The 22,192-nt window shown below is 43.7% G+C and overlaps 1 long non-coding RNA gene across 1 annotated transcript in view; it reads right to left on the bottom strand.

The window, feature by feature from the left end:
• LOC135001269 (uncharacterized) overlaps positions 1 to 22,192 on the bottom strand; it is a 177,029-nt gene that overhangs the window by 2,382 nt on the left and 152,455 nt on the right. The window lies entirely within an intron of this gene.

The following is a 22,192-nucleotide window of genomic DNA, read 5'->3' as shown; positions in this document are numbered from 1 at the left end:
CCCATTATGCTTATAAACATTTATTCTTTTAGAAATGCTTGGTTTTTATTTAAAACAAACATAAGGACCAGAAATTTAAAAAAAACAATGACCAAAACGCATATGCACTATGGCAACATCAACACAGGAAAACATGTACAGGACACTGACATAGGCCACAAGTTCAAGGAAAGGTTTTAAAAAAAAAACAAAACACAACTTCATTTTGTATTGGAAGGAAAAATATTACAGATGCAATATATAATTTGCTCTGTGATGTGGCACTCCAAAGACACATTACCACTATATGAGCAAAAACAAAATGCAGCAATTTATTAAAAAATTACACTGCAGTGTGGTGTCACGGTACAAATACAAGCAAAAAAAAATGTTTTTTACATTAAATAATTAACATTATCTAAACCACTTTCCAGTACTCCAGCCTCTAACATGACAACGACTTTTTAAAAAAAATTAAACATGGATCACTTATATATAAAACATAGTCACAATTTAAAAAAAAAAACCCAAAAGGAAAACATTATTGCAGGACAATTCAGAGACACACCAAGTCCAAACTACACATGCAAAATATCTGTCTGAAAAACACATGACATTCAATAAAGTAAGATGTTACATTGGCTTTTATATAAAACATTAACCAAAACAATGTATTTGCTGACACACACTTGAAGATGGGAGTAATGGTGGTCATTGCGAGTTGTTCGCTCGCAAGCTGCTTTTAGCAGCTTTGCACACGCTAAGCCGCCGCCTACTGGGAGTGAATCTTAGCTTATCAAAATTGCGAACGAAAGATTAGCAAAATTGCGAATAGACACTTCTTAGCAGTTTCTGAGTAGCTTCAAACTTACTCGGCATCTGCGATCAGTTCAGTGCTTGTCGCTCCTGGTTTGACGTCATAAACACACCCAGCGTTCGCCCAGACACTCCTCCGTTTCTCCAGCCACTCCCGCGTTTTTCCCAGAAACGGTAGCGTTTTTTCACACACTCCCATAAAACGGCCTGTTTCCGCCCAGAAACACCCACTTCCTGTCAATCACACTACGATCACCAGAACGAAGAAAAAACCTCGTAATGCCGTGAGTAAAATACCTAACTGCATAGCAAATTTACTTGGCGCAGTCGCAGTGCGAACATTGCGCATGCGCAGTTAGCGGAAAATCGCTGTGATGCGAAGAAAAATACCGAGCGAACAACTCGGAATGACCCCCCAATATGCAACGTCACATGACACACATTACAAAAAAAAACAAAAAACAAAAAAAAAATGCAAATACACATGCTCACCATTCTTCCTGGGCCTATCTGAATCCCGGACATGGGTTGCAGAGACAACTTCTGGAGGTATTACACTCCGCATGGGCCTCATACTCCAGATAACTTGCAATATAGGGCTGCCCACCACCGGTTTTCCGAGCCGACTTGGCCTCCTTGGCCATTTTGGACTTGACACGTCGCTTTATGTCATAGTACCGTTTGCGGCACGTGTCCTCCGTCCGCTTGACCACCCCCTCACTATTGACAGCAGCAACTACTTTCGCCCACAACACCGTCTTCCTCCGTGTTGGCACCTTGGCGGACTCAGGGCCAAATAGCTGCCTCTGATACTTCATCAGCTCACGCACCAATGCCACATTTTCAGCAAAACTAAACTTAACATTCCGCCCAGTCTTAGTAGTGGTGCGTGGCTGCGGAGCACTCTGACTATCACTATCACTTGAGGCTGCTGCAGCAACCTCACCCACCTCCTCCACCTCACTAACCTCACTAACACTCACCTCCTCCACCTGACCAACCTCCTCCCCCTCACTCACACCCTCCACCTCTGAGTCACACATAATTGTGTGTCTAAACAGTTAACACAGGAAAAAAAAGACAAACAACACACTCCTCCACTACCACTACACAACTCACACACACACACACACACACACACACACACACACACACACACTGACAAGGGACTATAAAGAAAAATAACTTGGACTAAAAATGAGACAAAAACACAAAATACAAGACAACAAGAATGACAAGACGACTTTCAAACACAATACCACACTCAGAAATCGCTACCACCACTCCTCTTCAAACCACAAATTCACCTACCTCCACAGCACAACCTCCCTCCTCCTCACCACTAGCTAAACCCACGAGGTGCGGACGGTTTGGGGCGTATTTATATGGTTGTGCACAGACACTCCTACCATCTGAAACACAACCAATCACGAACGGGGAGGAAAATCGAAACTGAAAGTGAAAATGCGGCCGCGGAAAAAAAAAAACCCTGCCGCGTTTAACTTAGGAAAAAAAACATCAAATACAACAAAAACACGTACGCAAACGACAATGACGGCCGTAAATGTGCCAAAAAAAACGACTGGCATCGACATCGGAAAACACGAAAACCATAAAGTTGACTGCTTCATTACTTTGCGTATATGGATTCAAAAAGTTGCATGAAAATGCACCCGATACAAAACGAGTTTAAACACTACACAAACCGACTCAAACATGAATATTAGTAAATATTGCCCCCAGTGTCTTAACTAATGGGCAATTTAATTGTTAAACATAGATCTCAAAATTTAGCTAGCCTCCCCCATCCAGTCCACCCAGACCAGGTAGGATTCATACTGGATCACCATGTATCCGACAATACTAGAAGGGCCATTGATTTAATCCACTATATCTATAGACAGAAGATTCCCTCATTCTGGCATTGGATGAGGAAAAAGCATTAAATCACATTTTGTGGCCCTTTGCTTTAGAATTACACCAAAACATGGGTTTCTCTGGAAAATTCTATGCTGGTATTTCAGCCCATATCACTTCCCAATGGCAAGGGTCTCTGTCAATAATGTCACCTCTTCTAGCTTTGGAATCTCCAATGGAACTAGACATGGTTGCCAACTTTCAATACTAATTTTTGCTTTAGTTATGGAGCCCTTAGCGTAAAGGATCTGCTGCAATGCAGATATTACTGTGGTGAGATCCAGACCCTCAGAGCACAATCTGGGGTTCTACACTGACGATGTCCTAATTTCCCTTATCAACCCTGCTCAAGGCCTGCAGCCTCTCCTCTCCGAGATTGATCTTTACTCTCAATACTCATGCTATAAAATGAATACCAGCAAAACAGAATTGATTGATTGTTATATACCCATCCTTCTCCAAGCTATCAATAGAGGCTAGCTACATTCCCATTTACTTGGCACAAACAAAAAAATCAAATATATAGGCATTTATCTAGCTTATTGCCACCACCACCAGATTTTTCAAGTCAAGTTCCCCTTCATCTTAGACAAATTAAATCCTACCTTCACGTGTGGTCTAGTCACTTTATATCTTGGATAGGTCAGGTAAACTCTGTGAAGATGAACATACTCCCTTGGATCTCATACCTCTTTCAGACTCTCCCGATATATATACCTTACTATAGGTCGGATGTAATAAAGTCCAAGTTGGCCGGAAGTGAGGGTTTTTGGCTGAACTCAGACATTTTTTAAAGTGGCAATTATGTACAAGGCAAAACCATACCTTGTAAATGATTGCTGCAGGATTTGGATTTAATCTTGTCTTGCCTTGTGTTCATGATATTGCCCAGATGTTCAAGTAATCTGACCTTTAATGGTATGGTTGTTTTGCCAATGTAGATCTTGTCACAAGGGCATCTTAGTTCATAAACCACATCTGATTTTTGGGCAATATTCCATTTCCTTCTATATCTATCATGGAAACTAGTTAAGATCAGTGTCAGTTTGAAGGATTGGCCAATGTTTTTGTAATATGGTATTCATTTCATGCCATTTATTTTTGAACGTACCTGTAAGTCTCTCCGGGTTTTTTTTAATGGATTTTAGGTTTCGGCTTAAGTCTCTTGAATATGTTTTGATTTTCCTTTTAGCGGGCTTAATGATTTGATTGCTGTATCCCTTTTGTTTTAATCCGCCACAAAACTTTTTTTTTCTCACATGAAAATGTTCAACATTTAAACTTTATTGAAAAAACCAAACCAGAAGCTTGCCTTTTTTAGCGTCAGGCATGTACTCCTTCATTAAAATATGTTTAAAATAAAAGGTTGCTGTTAACCTTTTGTTTTGCTCAAGAAATAAAATAAATTATAAGAAACAAGAAAAAAGAAAAAGAAAAGACTAATAATAAAAATAGAAATAAAAATAAAGATAAATATAAAAACAAATATGAAATAAAAATAAAAATTAAATAAAAAAAGAGGAAATAAAAATGGCTAGGAGTAAAGCTAAAAAAAAAATACCAATGTAAAAGGCGAAAATAAACTAAAAGAGGGTTTTTGGAATAAAACAAGATTTTTATGAGTAAATAAGGTATGTGTCTTTTAAAAAGGGTGGGGGGCAGAGGTGTATGAATGAGATTCACCTTTTTATCCTATTTTTGTTTCACAATATTTCTTCTTTGTTCCTTATGATGAAGCTTTTTGATGTCAATCTGTGTGATATTTGTTCTTCATGATGAAGCTTTTTTTTCTTTCTCTTTCTCTTCCGATGAAGGCTCATTTTGACAGTAAGTTTCAGGTTGAGGTCATTGGTATTTAGAATGGATATTAATTATTTTTATTTATTTTGATTGCCATCCCATAAAAGTAAGACATCATCAATATACCTTTCGTAAAGGAGAATATGGTCTGTATATTTCTCATGACCCTCATGAAATATTATTTCTTTCTCCCACCATGAGAGGTAGAGACCGGCGAATGCATATTGCTGTACCTCTAACCTGGAGATAGAATTTTTCATTGCATGTGAAATAATTCTTAGTTAATATTATGTCCAGTAGTGAGTGGATAAAATAATTAAATAATTGATGTCTTCCCATATCTACAAAGTACTTAACTGCTTGTATTACCTTTGTTTGGTCTATGCTGGTATAAAGACTCTTAACATCATACATTGTTATCCATATTCCTGGGTTGACTGAGAGAACTTGTAGTTTCATCAGGACATCCATAGGGTTCCTGATGTATGATGGCAGACATAAAAAGAAAGTGTTGCAAGTATTGATCAGCATATATACTCACTTTCTCCCACTCCAGAGATGATTGTTCTCCATGGAGGGGCAATTTAATTTTTATGAACCTTAGGTAGCAAGTATAAGGTTGGTATTCTGGGTTTGTAATTTTTCAGGAAATTACAATCGTTCTTAAATATTATCCCACTTTATAAAGCTTTTCAGATAATGTTAGTATATTTGTGTTGGATATCAGCAGTCGGATTAAACAGCAAAGGTTTGTAACATGAACAATCATTAAGTTGTTTATTTAATTTTTCAATATACATTTGGTATTTAGCAGAGAGTAGATCTTTCTCCTCTTGTTAGATTGTCATTTTGAAAGATAGAGGAACTTGCTTGAGTAAATAAGTTATCCAAGTCTATTGCCACCAAATCCAAATAGGCTTTCTAAGGTGGACAAATGTTAAAGTCTTGAAACAATTAATATTTATTCTTAATTTTAGATGCATTGTAAGGTTGTATGACATGAGTATTGTCCTCTTGACCGGACTCATGTTCTTCCAATATTTGCAGGATATTTTGATCTTCAAAGGTAAGGCTAGATGTAGCGTCAGAGTCAATTTTGTAGCTTCAGAGTCAGAGTTTGAAATTGTTCTTGAAGTTTACATTGGTTACTGTAAAATTTCTTCAAGAGAATCTTTCTTGTAAACGGGTGAATACCCTTTTCACATTCAAACATCAGGTTTATAAAGTGGGGAAAGTCCTTTAGATAGTAGAGAGATCTAATCAATCATAACGGTTCTATCAGTCAGATTGATGGTTCTCAAATTATCTTGTGCTATTTCCTGTAGCGTCTCTGTTCTCTGGGCTCCTCTCTCCAATCGCACATGTCTCTCTTTCTTCTTTCTCCCCTTAACCCACTTGATCTTATGCTTGCCATACCTATTCCCTCTCTGATTTCCTTTGGGGTTTTCTCTAAATAAATCCTGCTGCGATCTCTTTATTAAACATACTGGAGGAGCTTTCACCTTCTGAAGAGTCCACATCTGAGGATGTATAATTAGTAACATTCATATTTCTGTTATATATAATATATTTTCACCTGTATACATTTTCCTATGCAAAATCAATCTTGTCTCTGTGAAACTTTCTGTGTTTTCTCTCAATAACACTCGGTTCAAATTCCTCAATTTCCGTTTTGCATTTATTTTATGTACAGATGTAGCCATGCTCATCTAGCGTAGCTACATCGCAGGCGGGCTCTCTTGGCGCGGCTAGGTGATCCGGGGCCTAACCTCGCCGAGGCAGCATACAGAGATGCTCCCATTCATGCCCACGATCACCCTGGTGTGCTGGGGCACAGATGTAACCACGACGAGCGTGGCTACATCTGCAGTCTGGAATTTATCCAGGGATTCAAATTTTTTACATTTATCTAAGTTGTGACTTCCTGTGTTTACTGATTTAAGAGTAATTCATCATTTTTTATGGTGATTTTCATTAGGGCATTGAGTTAGAGTAACTTCCCATTCTTTTTTCATATCCATATTGGCTAATTTGAATATTGGGAATACTTTGGGCATAAGGCCTTTTGTTGTTATGTTGTTCTTGATGTAACTATTAAAAGTTGTTTCATTCCACCAGGTTTTCCTCTGTTTCATAAGAATTAGCTTTCATGAATAAAGATCATCCAACCAATCTCTGTTTAATGAATCATTCGATAATGCATCTTTGGCAAAAATTAGATCCAATCCATTTTTTAGTCTTTCCCATCTTTCATCAAGATCTTTTGTTAGATTAAATGTCGCCATCCTGGACAAGAATTCTCGATTGGGTTAGGTATAGAAAAATGATCTTTCTATATTCATTTATAAGAGGTAAGTATTAAATAATATGAAGTAAATCATATATAATATGTTATTATACTGTTCTAGAAGTACTGTAAAGAATGTTGGATGACCAGTTTTCAGTAACTGTAGACAAGGCAATATGGGGGAAGGACTGAACTTCTGCACTAGTGGTTTTTAAATCACCTTTGTAGAATTCTGCAAATATTATTAACAATAGATAGTTCAATTTCTAGTGTGGGGGTGCTGCCCAAGACAGTGGCAACACAGCACAAAAAAGAGCAAGAAAGAATTGTCTCTTGGTTGGTGCACTTAGAGAGAAAATTGGTATAATATTAAAATGTGCCTATTATTTGTTATCAATTAAAATGCCTTGCTATGTGAAAAATAAGACAAACATGAAGTGAAAAACAAGAAATAACAGTGATTATTAAAAAATTAAAGACTCACTGTGTATTTATTGATTGTACTCAGGCCCGGCGCTACCTGCTCAGCGAAGGGATGCAGTGCAGGGAGGCGCTGGGAGGAAGAGGCGCTCCCCCTGCTCTGCATTCCTTCCCTGCGCTGCGCCGTCCTGACACCCGTGCTGCTGCTGCTGCCAGCTGCTGTGCGGCACTGGCAGCATGAAAAGCCCACTCCCCCCCTCCCCTCACTTGTGTGTCAGTGGCTCGGTAAGTATCAAAGGAGGGGGCGGAGCTACACGGACCAAAATGGGCGGAGCTAAACGGGACAGAAGGGGCGGAGCTACACGGACCAGGCTGCTGCAGTGCTGTACTGAGGGAGACAGTGGCTTAGGTAAGTGGAGGGTGACAGAGAAATGTGTGTGTGTGTGTGTGTGTGTGTGTGTGTGTTTGTGTGTATGGTGGGTGTGTATGTGTGTGTCTATGTGTGTGAATTGTGTGTGTGCGCACACGTTTTATGGACGCTACTACTGGGGGGGTGCATTACGTGTAAGGACGCAACTACAGGGGGGCATTACATATAATGACGCTACTACTACTACTACTGGGGGGCATTACGTATAACGACTCTACTACTACTGGGGGGCATCACATGTAAGGACGCTACTACTACTGGGGGGGCCATTACGTGTAAGGACGCTACTACTACTGGGGGGGCATTACGTATAAGGATGCTACTACTACTGGGGAGGCATTATGTATAAGGACGCTACTACTACTGGGGGGGGCATTATGTATAAGGACGCTACTACTACTGGGGGGGCATTATGTATAAGGACGCTACTACTACTGGGGGGGCATTATGTATAAGGACGCTACTACTACTGGGGAGGCATTATGTATAAGGACGCTACTACTACTGGGGAGGCATTATGTATAAGGACGCTACTACTACTGGGGGAGCATTACGTATAAGGACGCTACTATTACTGGGGAGGCATTATGCATAAGGACGCTAATACTACTGGGGGGGCATTATGTATAAGGACGCTACTACTACTGGGGAGGCATTATGTATAAGGACGCTACTACTACTTGGAGTGCACTACGTATAAGGACGCTACTACTACTGGGGGGTGCATTACGTATAAGGACGCTACTACTACTGGGGGGCCATTACGTATAAGGACGCTACTACTACTGGAAGGGGCATTATGTATAAGGACGCTACTACTACTGCTGGGGCATTATGTATAAGGACGCTACTACTACTGGGGGAGGCATTACGTATAAGGACGCTACTACTACTGGGGGAGGCATTACGTATAAGGACGCTACTACTACTGGGGGGTGCATTACATATAAGGACGCTACTACTACTGGGGGGCCATTACGTATAAGGACGTTACTACTACTGGAAGGGGCATTATGTATAAGGACGCTACTACTACTGGGGGGGCATTATGTATAAGGACGCTACTACTACTGGGGGAGGCATTACGTATAAGGACGCTACTACTACTGGGGAGGCATTATGTATAAGGATGCTACTACTAATGGGGGTGCATTATGTATAAGTAAGCTACTACTACTGGGGAGGCATTATGTATAAGTAAGCTACTACTACTGGGGAGGCATTATGTATAAGGACGCTACTACTACTGGGGGGGCATTATGTATAAGGACGCTACTACTACTGGGGGGGCATTATGTATAAGGACGCTACTACTACTGGGGGGGCATTATGTATAAGGACGCTACTACTACTGGGGAGGCATTATGTATAAGGACGCTACTACTACTGGGGAGGCATTATGTATAAGGACGCTACTACTACTGGGGGGGCATTATGTATAAGGACGCTACTACTACTGGGGGGGCATTATGTATAAGGACGCTACTACTACTGGGGGGGCATTATGTATAAGGACGCTACTACTACTGGGGAGGCATTATGTATAAGGACGCTACTACTACTGGGGAGGCATTATGTATAAGGACGCTACTACTACTGGGGGAGCATTACGTATAAGGACGCTACTATTACTGGGGAGGCATTATGCATAAGGACGCTAATACTACTGGGGGGGCATTATGTATAAGGACGCTACTACTACGGGTGGGGCATTATGCATAAGGACGCTAATACTACGGGTGGGGCATTATGCATAAGGACGCTAATACTACGGGTGGGGCATTACGTATAAGATAAATAAGATTGTGCTACATTTTGGCGTAATTTTAAATGAGGTTACTATTGTGTTGCCATGCCCCTTACTTGTGAGACCACACCCCTTTTCCCGGCGCGCGCCAAAGGATTATGGGAGGGCGCAAATTCATAGTTTGCAGGGGGGCGCCGAACACCCTAGCACCGGCCCTGATTGTACTTATTCACTTTGTTACTGATGCCAAATATATGTGTGAATTTAATCGTTATCCCCCAATAACATGTCAAATGGGTTCATCAGAGGAGTAATAATTTCAGCTCATGGAGGTGTTAAGTACTCCTAAAGTATCTATAGTATGAATGTACTGTAATTCCAATAACCAAGATCACAACTTGTGTTTCAATCAGTGTTACCCACCTGGATTCTAAGTTAATTTTAAACTCTTTTGTTTATGTTAATGAATAACATTATATGGCTTAACATTATAAAGAATTGCTTTTAGCAGAGATTGCAGATGTGTATTCCTCAATATATATCTGTTGTCAACTAGGGTGCGTGTTTCGAAAATCAATGTTGTGCACTCCACATATTGGGGGTCATTCCGAGTTGATCTCTAGCTGAAAATGTTCGCTGCGATTGAGTAAAAATCCGGCACTTCAGCGCATGCGTATGCGGCGCAATGGGCACGTGCGACATACTTTCACAACGGTCCATGTATTTTTACACAAAGTCTAGCAAAGCTTTTCAGTCGCAATGGCAGCCGCAAAGTGATTGACATGAAGTGGGCGTTTCTGGGTGTAAACTGACCGTTTTCAGGGAGTGGTCGAAAAAACACAGGCGTGCCAGGAAAAACGCAGGCGTGGCTGGCCGAACTCAGGGTGTATTTGTGACGTCAAATCCGGAACTGAATGGTCTGAAGTGATCGCAAGCGCTGAGTAGATCTGGAGCTACTCTAAAACTGCACAATTTTTTTGTGTAGCTGCTCTGCGATCCTTTCGTTCGCACTTCTGCTAAGCTAAAATACACTCCCAGAGGGAGGCGGCATAGCGTTTGCACAGCTGCTAAAAACTGCTAGCAAGCGAACAACTCGGAATGACCCCCATAGTCAAGTATACTAGAGGCTTCTGACAAAGGTGTCTCTTGCCTCGTCTATTATACAGATATACATTTTCAGGAGAGCTTGTGTAAATTAGAGATGAGCGGGTTCGGTTTCTCTGAATCCGAACCCGCCAGAACTTCATGGTTTTTTTCACGGGTCCGAGCAGACTCGGATCTTCCCGCCTTGCTCGGTTAACCCGAGCGCGCCCGAACGTCATCATGACGCTGTCGGATTCTCGCGAGGCTCGGATTCTATCGCGAGACTCGGATTCTATATAAGGAGCCGCGCGTCGCCGCCATTTTCACACGTGCATTGAGATTGATAGGGAGAGGACGTGGCTGGCGTCCTCTCCATTTAGATTATAAGAGACTGAGAGAGATTTACTGGAGCTGACTAGGAGGAGTACTGTTACTGTAGAAGTGTAGAGACTGAGTGGAGAGAGTTTACTAGTGAGGACAGTGCAGTTTACTTTATAATCCGTTCTCTGCCTGAAAAAAGCGATACACAGCACACAGTGACTCAGTCACATACCATATCTGTGTGCACTGCTCAGGCTCAGGCCAGTGTGCTGCATCATCTATTATCTATATATAATATTATATATATCTGTCTGACTGCTCAGCTCACACAGCTTATAATTGTGGGGGAGACTGGGGAGCACTACTGCAGTGCCAGTTATAGGTTATAGCAGGAGCCAGGAGTACATAATATATTATATAGTGAGTGACCACCAGACACACAGTGCAGTTTATTTAATATATCCGTTCTCTGCCTGAAAAAAGCGATACACACAGTGACTCAGTCAGTCACATACCATATCTGTGTGCACTGCTCAGGCTCAGGCCAGTGTGCTGCATCATCTATTATCTATATATAATATTATATATATCTGTCTGACTGCTCAGCTCACACAGCTTATAATTGTGGGGGAGACTGGGGAGCACTACTGCAGTGCCAGTTATAGGTTATAGCAGGAGCCAGGAGTACATAATATATTATATAGTGAGTGACCACCAGACACACAGTGCAGTTTATTTAATATATCCGTTCTCTGCCTGAAAAAAGCGATACACACAGTGACTCAGTCAGTCACATACCATATCTGTGTGCACTGCTCAGGCTCAGGCCAGTGTGCTGCATCATCTATTATCTATATATAATATTATATATATCTGTCTGACTGCTCAGCTCACACAGCTTATAATTGTGGGGGAGACTGGGGAGCACTACTGCAGTGCCAGTTATAGGTTATAGCAGGAGCCAGGAGTACATAATATATTATATAGTGAGTGACCACCAGACACACAGTGCAGTTTATTTAATATATCCGTTCTCTGCCTGAAAAAAGCGATACACACAGTGACTCAGTCAGTCACATACCATATCTGTGTGCACTGCTCAGGCTCAGGCCAGTGTGCTGCATCATCTATATATATTATATATCTGTCTGACTGCTCAGCTCACACAGCTTATAATTGTGGGGGAGACTGGGGAGCACCACTGCAGTGCCAGTTATAGGTTATAGCAGGAGCCAGGAGTACATATTATATTAAAATTAAACAGTGCACACTTTTGCTGCAGGAGTGCCACTGCCAGTGTGACTGACCAGTGACCTGACCACACTGACCACCAGTATAGTTAGTAGTATACTTATATTGTGATTGCCTGAAAAAGTTAAACACTCGTCGTGTGACTTCACTTGTGTGTTTTTTTTTTTTTTATTCTATAAAAATAAAACTCATTCTGCTGACAGACAGTGTCCAGCAGGTCCGTCATTATATAATATATAATATATACCTGTCCGGCTGCAGTAGTGATATATATATATTTTTTATATCATTTATCATCCAGTCGCAGCAGACACAGTATGGTAGTTCACGGCTGTGGCTACCTCTGTGTCTCTGCACTCGGCAGGCAGTCCGTCCATAATTGTAATACCACCTAACCGTGGATTTTTTTCATTCTTCTTTATACATACATAGTTACATAGACATCTTCTCTTTATCAACCAGTCTATATTAGCTGCAGACACAGTACAGTACGGTAGTTCACGGCTGTGGCTACCTCTGTGTCTGCACTCGGCAGGCAGTCCGTCCATAATTGTATACCACCTAACCGTGGTTTTTTTTCATTCTTCTTTATACATACATAGTTACATAGACATCTTCTCTTTATCAACCAGTCTATATTAGCTGCAGACACAGTACAGTACGGTAGTTCACGGCTGTGGCTACCTCTGTGTCTGCACTCGGCAGGCAGTCCGTCCATAATTGTATACCACCTAACCGTGGATTTTTTTCAGTCTTCTTTATACATACATAGTTACATAGACATCTTCTCTTTATCAACCAGTCTATATTAGCTGCAGACACAGTACAGTACGGTAGTTCACGGCTGTGGCTACCTCTGTGTCTGCAGTCGGCAGGCAGTCCATAATTGTATACTAGTATCCATCTCCATTGTTTACCTGAGGTGCCTTTTAGTTGTGCCTATTAAAATATGGAGAACAAAAATGTTGAGGTTCCAAAATTAGGGAAAGATCAAGATCCACTTCCACCTCGTGCTGAAGCTGCTGCCACTAGTCATGGCCGAGACGATGAAATGCCAGCAACGTCGTCTGCCAAGGCCGATGCCCAATGTCATAGTACAGAGCATGTCAAATCCAAAACACCAAATATCAGAAAAAAAAGGACTCCAAAACCTAAAATAAAATTGTCGGAGGAGAAGCGTAAACTTGCCAATATGCCATTTACCACACGGAGTGGCAAGGAACGGCTGAGGCCCTGGCCTATGTTCATGGCTAGTGGTTCAGCTTCACATGAGGATGGAAGCACTCAGCCTCTCGCTAGAAAAATGAAAAGACTCAAGCTGGCAAAAGCAGCACAGCAAAGAACTGTACATTCTTCGAAATCCCAAATCCACAAGGAGAGTCCAATTGTGTCGGTTGCGATGCCTGACCTTCCCAACACTGGACGTGAAGAGCATGCGCCTTCCACCATTTGCACGCCCCCTGCAAGTGCTGGAAGGAGCACCCGCAGTCCAGTTCCTGATAGTCAGATTGAAGATGTCAGTGTTGAAGTACACCAGGATGAGGAGGATATGGGTGTTGCTGGCGCTGGGGAGGAAATTGACCAGGAGGATTCTGATGGTGAGGTGGTTTGTTTAAGTCAGGCACCCGGGGAGACACCTGTTGTCCGTGGGAGGAATATGGCCGTTGACATGCCAGGTGAAAATACCAAAAAAATCAGCTCTTCGGTGTGGAGGTATTTCACCAGAAATGCGGACAACAGGTGTCAAGCCGTGTGTTCCCTTTGTCAAGCTGTAATAAGTATGGGTAAGGACGTTAACCACCTCGGAACATCCTCCCTTATACGTCACCTGCAGCGCATTCATAATAAGTCAGTGACAAGTTCAAAAACTTTGGGTGACAGCGGAAGCAGTCCACTGACCAGTAAATCCCTTCCTCTTGTAACCAAGCTCACGCAAACCACCCCACCAACTCCCTCAGTGTCAATTTCCTCCTTCCCCAGGAATGCCAATAGTCCTGCAGGCCATGTCACTGGCAATTCTGACGAGTCCTCTCCTGCCTGGGATTCCTCCGATGCATCCTTGCGTGTAACGCCTACTGCTGCTGGCGCTGCTGTTGTTGCCGCTGGGAGTCGATGGTCATCCCAGAGGGGAAGTCGTAAGCCCACTTGTACTACTTCCAGTAAGCAATTGACTGTTCAACAGTCCTTTGCGAGGAAGATGAAATATCACAGCAGTCATCCTACTGCAAAGCGGATAACTGAGGCCTTGACAACTATGTTGGTGTTAGACGTGCGTCCGGTATCCGCCGTTAGTTCACAGGGAACTAGACAATTTATTGAGGCAGTGTGCCCCCGTTACCAAATACCATCTAGGTTCCACTTCTCTAGGCAGGCGATACCGAGAATGTACACGGACGTCAGAAAAAGACTCACCAGTGTCCTAAAAAATGCAGTTGTACCCAATGTCCACTTAACCACGGACATGTGGACAAGTGGAGCAGGGCAGGGTCAGGACTATATGACTGTGACAGCCCACTGGGTAGATGTATGGACTCCCGCCGCAAGAACAGCAGCGGCGGCACCAGTAGCAGCATCTCGCAAACGCCAACTCTTTCCTAGGCAGGCTACGCTGTGTATCACCGCTTTCCAGAATACGCACACAGCTGAAAACCTCTTACGGCAACTGAGGAAGATCATCGCGGAATGGCTTACCCCAATTGGACTCTCCTGTGGATTTGTGGCATCGGACAACGCCAGCAATATTGTGTGTGCATTAAATATGGGCAAATTCCAGCACGTCCCATGTTTTGCACATACCTTGAATTTGGTGGTGCAGAATTTTTTAAAAAACGACAGGGGCGTGCAAGAGATGCTGTCGGTGGCCAGAAGAATTGCGGGACACTTTCGGCGTACAGGCACCACGTACAGAAGACTGGAGCACCACCAAAAACTACTGAACCTGCCCTGCCATCATCTGAAGCAAGAAGTGGTAACGAGGTGGAATTCAACCCTCTATATGCTTCAGAGGTTGGAGGAGCAGCAAAAGGCCATTCAAGCCTATACAATTGAGCACGATATAGGAGGTGGAATGCACCTGTCTCAAGTGCAGTGGAGAATGATTTCAACGTTGTGCAAGGTTCTGATGCCCTTTGAACTTGCCACACGTGAAGTCAGTTCAGACACTGCCAGCCTGAGTCAGGTCATTCCCCTCATCAGGCTTTTGCAGAAGAAGCTGGAGGCATTGAAGAAGGAGCTAAAAGGGAGCGATTCCGCTAGGCATGTGGGACTTGTGGATGCAGCCCTTAATTCGCTTAACAAGGATTCACGGGTGGTCAATCTGTTGAAATCAGAGCACTACATTTTGGCCACCGTGCTCGATCCTAGATTTAAAGCCTACCTTGGATCTCTCTTTCCGGCAGACACAAGTCTGCTGGGGTTGAAAGACCTGCTGGTGACAAAATTGTCAAGTCAAGCGGAACGCGACCTGTCAACATCTCCTCCTTCACATTCTCCCGCAACTGGGGGTGCGAGGAAAAGGCTCAGAATTCCGAGCCCACCCGCTGGCGGTGATGCAGGGCAGTCTGGAGCGACTGCTGATGCTGACATCTGGTCCGGACTGAAGGACCTGACAACGATTACGGACATGTCGTCTACTGTCACTGCATATGATTCTCTCAACATTGATAGAATGGTGGAGGATTATATGAGTGACCGCATCCAAGTAGGCACGTCACACAGTCCGTACTTATACTGGCAGGAAAAAGAGGCAATTTGGAGGCCCTTGCACAAACTGGCTTTATTCTACCTAAGTTGCCCTCCCACAAGTGTGTACTCCGAAAGAGTGTTTAGTGCCGCCGCTCACCTTATCAGCAATCGGCGTACGAGGTTACATCCAGAAAATGTGGAGAAGATGATGTTCATTAAAATGAATTATAATCAATTCCTCCGCGGAGACATTGACCAGCAGCAATTGCCTCCACAAAGTACACAGGGAGCTGAGATGGTGGATTCCAGTGGGGACGAATTGATAATCTGTGAGGAGGGGGATGTACACGGTGATATATCGGAGGGTGAAGATGAGGTGGACATCTTGCCTCTGTAGAGCCAGTTTGTGCAAGGAGAGATTAATTGCTTCTTTTTTGGGGGGGGTCCAAACCAACCCGTCATATCAGTCACAGTCGTGTGGCAGACCCTGTCACTGAAATGATGGGTTGGTTAAAGTGTGCATGTCCTGTTTTGTTTATACAACATAAGGGTGGGTGGGAGGGCCCAAGGACAATTCCATCTTGCACCTCTTTTTTCTTTTCTTTTTCTTTGCATCATGTGCTGATTGGGGAGGGTTTTTTGGAAGGGACATCCTGCGTGACACTGCAGTGCCACTCCTAGATGGGCCCGGTGTTTGTGTCGGCCACTAGGGTCGCTAATCTTACTCACACAGTCAGCTACCTCATTGCGCCTCTTTTTTTCTTTGCGTCATGTGCTGTTTGGGGAGGGTTTTTTGGAAGGGACATCCTGCGTGACACTGCAGTGCCACTCCTAGATGGGCCCGGTGTTTGTGTCGGCCACTAGGGTCGCTAATCTTACTCACACAGCTACCTCATTGCGCCTCTTTTTTTCTTTGCGTCATGTGCTGTTTGGGGAGGGTTTTTTGGAAGGGCCATCCTGCGTGACACTGCAGTGCCACTCCTAGATGGGCCCGGTGTTTGTGTCGGCCACTAGGGTCGCTAATCTTACTCACACAGCTACCTCATTGCGCCTCTTTTTTTCTTTGCGTCATGTGCTGTTTGGGGAGGGTTTTTTGGAAGGGACATCCTGCGTGACACTGCAGTGCCACTCCTAGATGGGCCCGGTGTTTGTGTCGGCCACTAGGGTCGCTTATCTTACTCACACAGCGACCTCGGTGCAAATTTTAGGACTAAAAATAATATTGTGAGGTATTCAGAATAGACTGAAAATGAGTGTAAATTATGGTTTTTGAGGTTAATAATACTTTGGGATCAAAATGACCCCCAAATTCTATGATTTAAGCTGTTTTTTAGTGTTTTTTGAAAAAAACACCCGAATCCAAAACACACCCGAATCCGACAAAAAAAATTCGGTGAGGTTTTGCCAAAACGCGTTCGAACCCAAAACACGGCCGCGGAACCGAACCCAAAACCAAAACACAAAACCCGAAAAATTTCAGGCGCTCATCTCTAGTGTAAATATGTATCTCAAAGGAGAATTCTGCTGACAGTGGCACTGTCTATCTTAAATAATATACTGGTCTATTTTATTGGTGAATCTTCACCTTAATCTTGTACAACACTTGCCATATTACTCTGTGCTACGTCTAGTACACAGGCGACTCCAACAGAGTCTTTATCAGTAATATTGAACACAAATTGCTAGAATGTAAAAAGTTCCCTTTATACTATAGTCTGCTGACTATGACAATGGGCACCTTATACGTTGTGCAGATTAATTACTTGATTAATAGAAAAAAGTTGTATTCTAATTCACACCAATGAAAGTATATTTTTTCCTATATATATATATATATATATATATACAGGTTGAGTATCCCTTATCCAAAATGCTTGGGACCAGAGGTATTTTGGATATGGGATTTTTCCGTATTTTGGAAAAATTGCATACCATAATGAGATATCATGGTGATGGGACCTAAATCTGAGCACAGAATGCATTTATGTTTCATATACACCTTTATACACACAGCCTGAAGGTCATTTTAGCCAATATTTTTTATAACTTTGTGCATTAAACAAAGTGTGTCTATATTCACACAATTCATTTATGTTTCATATACACCTTATACACTCAGCCTGAAGGTCATTTAATACAATTTTTTAATAACTTTGTGTATATAACAAAGTTTGTGTACATTGAGCCATCAAAAAAAACAAAGGTTTCACTATCTCACTCTCACTCAAAAAAGTCTGTATTTCGGAATATTCCGTATTTCGGAATATTTGGATATGGGATACTCAACCTGTATATATATACCGCAACAAGGTGCACTCTCGCCAAAATCAGTCTCTGAGTCCACTTGTTGAGTCAACTCGGTTTAATCAGTTTCAAAAATGATGCCGTTAATCATCGACGTTTCGGTCCATATGTGGACCTTTATCAAGACAGGCACTTCACAACATCTAAACAATAAACATTAAAAACAAATAAAAGCAATGTAGTATGAAAAAAACAAAATCACCTACACCATCACCACCAGTGCCTCCAAGGCCCTAATGACAGTCAAGGAATGGCTGGGGAATACAACTGGACAGTATTAAACGTGCTTATGGTGCATCACGTGCCCATGCTCCAATGATCAAGGGAAACTTCCACCTACACCTCATGCCTCAACGAGGAACAAATATACTTAACAGGTGAGATTACCTGGGCAAAACACCAATATCAGTATAACCTGATGTATGGTTCCTTTTAAATAGGACCCACTGTAATTAGAATAAGACATGTGGCCTGTCAGTGAAACCAACCAGGAGCAACTAAAAGTATATGAAAAAAACAACTAAGGGGGTATAAAACGTGCAACCCAATATAAGTCATACCTGGTGCAATATAAGACAACATTTAGCAGCTATTGCTCAATCAGCTAAGGTCAGCATGTCATCTGTAACCAAAAAGGAAAAAAGTACTTACAGACTGTTCGAAGAACAAACACCAAGGATAGCAGCAGAGGTAGCATACTTACAGCTCAGGTGCCATGAGCCTAATGGTAGCTGCATGCTGCATAGAACCAAAGCTAGGCTATTTAAGGCACTCAAACAGGAAGTGCCTATTAAAACTACAGAAGTGAATGAACACTGCTACAGGGGAAACCAACCGGTCTGATCGATAACCCTGCATACTAAGATAAGTAGTGCAGTGGCCGAATCAAATATGGGACACAAAGAACACCATAAATGTGTGAAACACATTCACTTACATTTAAACTGGACGCGCGCCGGGCACGCGACTTCCGCGTTCCACCAACCGGAAGTTGATGCGTTCCACTGACCGGAAGTAATGCGGCCTGGCACCGCCGAGCGGCGAAGCCGCTGAGAATACACAAACCCAAGAAACGGGGTATAAACAAGTAGGGCAATGAGGCAACTTTTCAAGGGTCAAGTGAGGTGGAGCCTATGGTATCATAACAGTAATCAAACTCTCGATCACTACAAAGTCTGGCCCCTGCTGGAAATGACATCAGGGCTCAGCAGGCTCTCGAGGGGTCAATAAGGCTGTCAATCACAGGGTATGTCTCAGTATGTAAACCCTGATCCTATGGTATTATATGGGTGAATGTGTTACGTTCCTGATGCTCAGAACTAGAAAGATGTTGCGAAGTCAGTCCAGAGCACCAGGACGTGACGCTGAAATAGGGAGGGAACGGGAATAGCCCCTCGCACCCTACCTCCGTTGTTTTACCCGTGTGGTCAGTTCACGCCTGAGTGACTTTGGTTTCTTGGGCCCACGGCAGCCGCGTTTGAAGGGCGGATTAGGTCTGCCCAACTCCGATGCCCCCAGGTCTTAGAGTGAGACAAAGCGTGAACCGAGACAGGATAATAACAAGGGGACCTCTAACTAAAGCAAACAGAAGCTAGGGGCTACTAACTACCCTAAAACTAAATATATGTGCGGCACGCCGCCAAAGGAAAAGAACAACAAAATATATCACTGTCCACTCCCCCACATGGCACCGCCGAGTTCCGGGGAGGACAGTGAAAAGCGGAAACCTCTGCAAAAACCACCAATACAAAAAGTACCAAAAGGACTAAGCGGCCTAGGCCGCAACACGTGGCAGAAGCCGCTACTCACGAAACCGGGAGAGAACCCCAACAAACGAGAACCCCCAGATGACTGCAACAGGTTCACTTGAACAGGAAGGATTCCCAGGACCGGCTTCAGAACTCCAGGACTCAGGAGCACAGGGAGCAGGATCGACCAGATACAGCTGACCAGGAACAGACGTTACAAGGCAGGAACAGCATACAGGAAGCTATCACCAACGTCTGTGCCAGGTAGTGAGGGAGAATATAACAGGGAGCCCTCCAATAGCTGCAGCGAAGCTTAATTAGTAATGTCGTGCAGCTGCCCTGCTGCACGACCAGAGCTAGCAGGTGTATTGATTGATAGGAAGCAACGTCTGTGGCGTCCCCGTTGCTAAGGGTCCGGCGGCTACGCGCGCACGGCGTCCCAGCGTTGCCAGGGACCCGGCGGCTCAGCGCGCACGGCGTCCTGGTGTTGCCAGGGACCCGGCGGCTCAGCGCGCACGGCGTCCTGGCGTTGCTAGGCGCCGGGCGGGCAGGAAGGGAGGAGCAGCAGCGGCCGTGAGCGTTGCTCGGAAGCAGACCGAGCGGCGCCGCGGACCGCGGCACCTGATAGTACCCCCCCTTGAGGAGGGGTTAAAGAACCCCTAAAGCCGGGTTTCTGAGGAACTTCCTGAAAGAATAATCTCTTAAATTTAGGGGCATGTAGATCCTTATCCAGGACCCAAGACCTTTCTTCCGGGCCATAGCCTTTCCAGTGAACCAAAAAATAAAGCCGGCCCGAGAAACTTTGGAATCTAAAACCTTCTCCACCAAGAACTCTTGTTGCCCCTGAACATCCACCGGAGGTCTACCCTGGGAAGTCTTCCGAGGGAATCTCCTGGAAGAAAAATACTGCTTCAGAAGGGATCAGTGAAAAGTATTGCCAATTTTGAGTGATTTAGGCAAGCGTAGCCGAAAAGCAACTGGGTTGACCTTCTTAATGATAAGGAACGGTCCAATAAATTTGGGTCCCAATCTAGCCGAGGGTTGTCGGAGCTTGATGTTGCTGGTTGACAACCACACCTTATCTCCAACCTTAAAAGTGCATGGGCGTCGGAACCTATCAGAAATTTTTTTCTCTCGGAAGGCAGCCTTCTTAAGGGCAAGGTGCACCTTTTTCCAAATCATTCTGAGACGGGAAGTTAAGGTCAACGAGGAGACTGGAAAATGAGGGTAAAAAGAATTGGCTCTAGGATGAAAGCCCAAGACCCACAAGAATGGGGACTCCTTGGTGGAAGAATGACAAGAGTTATTATAGGCAAACTCGGCCAAAGGAAGAAATTCAGACCAATCATTCTGAAGTTTGGCCGAATATAGCCGTAAATACTGTTTTAACGACTGATTAACACGTTCAGTTTGTCCGTTAGACTGTGGATGGTACCCAGATGTTAAAGAGAGTTTCATATTTAATGAGGCACAAAAACGTTTCCAGAAACGGGCGATGAATTGCGGTCCCCGATCAGAGACAATATCCCTGGGTAAACCATGGAGCCTGAACACATGGCGGAGAAATAAAACTGCCAACCCTTGAGCAGAGGGTAATCGGGGGAGAGCAATGAAGTGGGCCATCTTACTAAAACGGTCTACTACCACCCAAATGACTCGAAATCCAGCTGAAAGAGGAAGGTCCACCACGAAATCCATGGATATATGTGACCATGGCCTGAGAAGAACGGCTAAAGGTATGAGTTGCCCGACCGGCAACGATCGAGATACCTTGTACTGAGCACAAACCTGACAGGAACGGACAAATTCCCTTACATCTTTAGAAAGATTAGGCCACCACACTGAGCGAGAGATTAACTCCAAGGTCTTAGTGATACCCGGATGACCAGAAACCTTATTATCATGAAACTCAGCTAGAACAGTGCCTCTCAGAAATTCAGGGACAAAGAGACGATCTGCAGGAGTGACTTTGGGAGCCTGCTGCTGAAGCTGGACTAGCTGTGTAAATAAATCCTGTGTGAGGCCAGCCCGGATGACAGACGATGGAACTATGGGGGTAGTAGCCGGGTGGTTGTTGTGAACCGGAAGAAAACAACGTGACAGGGCATCGGCTTTTGTATTCTTGGAACCGGGCCTGAAGGTGATAATAAACCTGAAACGAGTAAAAAACAACGCCCAACGTGCCTGTCGAGCATTAATCCGTTTAGCTGACTCAATATACTGCAGGTTCTTGTGGTCAGTAAACACTGTTTACTAGCTCCTTCCAGCCAATGCCTCCACTCCTCGAAAGCCCATTTAACTGCCAACAATTCTCGATTACCAACATCATAGTTGGATTCTGCGGAGGAGAATTTCCTGGACATGAAGGCACATGGGTGTAATTCCTGAGACTCCGGGTCTTCCTG

This window comes from Pseudophryne corroboree, chromosome 2, assembly GCF_028390025.1.
Source record: "Pseudophryne corroboree isolate aPseCor3 chromosome 2, aPseCor3.hap2, whole genome shotgun sequence".
NCBI lineage: Eukaryota > Metazoa > Chordata > Amphibia > Anura > Myobatrachidae > Pseudophryne > Pseudophryne corroboree.
Note: the sequence above shows the minus strand (reverse complement) of the source record. Positions and strands in the feature narration are given on the sequence as shown.